This window comes from Cicer arietinum, chromosome 3, assembly GCF_000331145.2.
Source record: "Cicer arietinum cultivar CDC Frontier isolate Library 1 chromosome 3, Cicar.CDCFrontier_v2.0, whole genome shotgun sequence".
NCBI classification, from domain to species: Eukaryota; Viridiplantae; Streptophyta; class Magnoliopsida; order Fabales; family Fabaceae; genus Cicer; species Cicer arietinum.
The window spans coordinates 20,002,144-20,005,414 of NC_021162.2; positions in this window are offsets into that span (position 1 = coordinate 20,002,144).

Sequence of the window (3,271 nt, forward strand, 5' to 3'; positions counted from 1 at the left end):
CAATCATATCATTTAAAACAACATACAACTCAAAAGTGTCAATCATCTGCCAAAGACATATAATCTGAATTATTTTCTAAATCTAAAGAACCCCAATGTTGTAGACGTCCTGCATAAGCGATAGCCCATGATGTAGACTCATCGCTACGATGCTTCTTCCAATGCCATGCAAGTGGAGGTAACGGACATGCAGATTTCAATTTAACTTGAACCCAATGATTTTCGTTAACAAAACCAATGTTGATAACACGATCACGTGACAAATCTCCATTATGTGCACCCCTCAATGGGAAAAAAGTCAAACAAAAAGTTTTTGCTAATGTAACAAGAACGAGATTATATTTTGTTGCTATCACGTAACCCATATCAGGAATGGTCATCCACTTCTCGTTAGTTTGGTTTTCCAACTCAGTTACAAGTAAAGACTCTGTCACTTCTTGCAAACGTTCCTTGAATAATGCAGCATATAAATCAGGTTTGGACTTAATCTCTGTATACAACTGCCGACGTATAATGCTCCAGTATTCTTCACCATAACCAAGTAAAGCAGCAATAGCACGATATCCACAGTTTCCATCTGCTTTAACATTAACTATGTCTTCAATATATGGATGAATTAAAGAAGGAAACTCGTGGAAATATTTTTTAACCTGGTGGGAGACTTGTTTGGATGCTTGATGGGAGACTTGTTTGGATACCTGCTGGGAGACTTGAGTATCAACATGCTCAAAGTATGATGGGTCGCGATATACGTCATATCCCTTCGGCTTATTGCCTTTTTTCTTAACACCACCTTTTGTTTTGATTTTATCCACTGGTGCACACATTGATGTTGTCTCCGGATATGCTATTTCACGCAACTTGCTCTTTAAAGCCCTTCTTCCAGCAATATTAAGTGTTTTCCATTTTTTCCAAATTATATCCATCTCCGATGTAATGTCCAACTCTGAATCATTTGTCAACTGGTCATTCTCTTGATCACTATTCAAGGTTAATTTCCTCCAATGTATATGAACAGCATCTAATGGGATTGGAACACCTTTCATCTTGTATCCTGCTAACTCACATGCACAAGGTAATCCATGAGTCTTTCTAAGTATACAACAACACACATCTTTGTCGTTACCGACATAACTGACTCTCTTGTATTCTTCAACAATATCACCTAAGGCTTTCTTGGATACCACCCAAGTCAATTTCTCAAAGAATGGATTGTTGTGTATATGCTCTTTGCGACCTTTACTTATCTCAAATGAACCTTTGATCTTAATAATTTGAAACTTCAACATGTCATTCATACCATTCCATGCCTTACAAAAATCTCCTTTACTGTGTTCCAAAAATCTCTTCAATGACCAATGAGCAGACTCAACCCTAATATTTAAACAAAAAAAATACAAAATGTGAAGTAATGATCATATATCATGCATAAATCATATATCATATATCATACAAAATGTGAAATTTTAATGACATACCTATTAGTCGTAGTATTTCCTAGATGCAATACTCGATTGGTCCATGCTTCAACAAATCTTTCCTTATGAGGATTCAACCATGTGTCTCTGACGTAGTCAAAGAAAATAATATTATCGACACATGCTTGCTCAAATACTTGCAAAAGTTCCTCGTACTCCTTCTCTTCAGAACAATAAACAATTTTCCTCCACAACTCAAGAATGGGTTCTTGCATGTCTTTCTTTAATATATACTGTTTGCATTTGGCTCCAACATTTTTGTTAATATGAAGTTGACAAAGTAAATTTGTTGAAGATGGAAATACAACTTTAATTGCATTCATTAAAGCCAGTTCTCTGTCAGTCACAATCACCTGAGGAAATGGCGTGTTTGAAAAAAACAACTCTTTTAACTTCTCCAATGCCCACCAAAAGTTGTCTTGACGTTCAGAATCCATATAAGCAAATGCAACATTAAATGTCAACCAAGTTGAAGTTACACCAACAATTTCAAACAACGGTAACCTATACTTGTTGGTTTTGTAGGTGCTATCCATGATCAATACAAGAGGGAACATGTTAAGCAAAGTTATGGAATCTGTGTGCGTCCAAAACATATCCCTCACAACGTTGGAGTCCTCATGAGTCCTACTCCAACAAGTATACTTCTCAGCTTCAAGTAACTTCAACAAATGTTGCATATCAGTTCTAGGTCCCATCAAATTCTTCCTGTATGTACTTCGTCGCTTATAAATTTGATAGATACTAGTCACATTCTCCGTATCTCGATCTCTCAAAGATGACAAGATATGTCTCGGTGCAACGTGATACTTTGTCAACTCGTCAACATGTTTCTTATCTTCTTCTGTTAAGCGTCCCATAAATGCATTATTCTCAAAAGTAGTTACTAACTCATGGTTGTGAAGTCCACATATTAAACTAATAATCCATCCTTCATCATTTTTCAGTGGTCTCGATCTAAGTTTAAACGGACATCCACACTTTTTAGTTGAAGTACCTGTGTCATTTTTATTTGACTTATATTGTCCACCTCTATCACAACCAAGAATTAATTTTGAGTTTCTTCCTCTCTTTCCAGTCTCTAAGTCTGATCGAGTAATGATAACTGCTACTCGATTTTGTCGACCTATCTCTCTTGCCCATGATATCACAGCTTCTCGTGACTCAAAAATTTGATCAGTTGTAAATGCTTCAGTTAAATCTATAAATACTGGTTGTGTGTTTTCCATCCCTAGTTAAAAAAAAGAAATTAAAATAAAATAACAAACAAATTAAAAACATATTCAAAAAATAAAATAAAATTAAGTACCGGATTTTTGAAATTTCCGGATTAACTACCCGAAATTTCAAAAAACCAAATTTTCGGTGAACAAAAAATGACTACCGGATTTTTCAAAATTTTTAAAATTTCCGATAGCTTCCGGAAATTTGAAATTTCCGGTATTGAAAATACAACTACTGAAAATTTCATTGACCAAATTTCCGGTAACAATTATAACTACCGGAAATTTTGTTGCAAAATGTGACTTACCGGAAATTTTGTTGCAAAATGTGACTTACCGAAAATTTCAACAAGGTTCAGATTTTAGAGTAATTTTTTTTAACTGCTCACGTGAATGAATTTTTTAAGGAAAATTGGATTTTTAACAAATTGGGGAGGTATAAGTTTAAATGGGGGGTACAAAAGTCAATTCTCATAAATAAAAGAAGATGGAGTTTTAACGATGGCCCTCTAGTGAAAAACAAACTCGAGGGAATCATTTCCCTTCCAATAAGGTTACAAATTTCTCTTT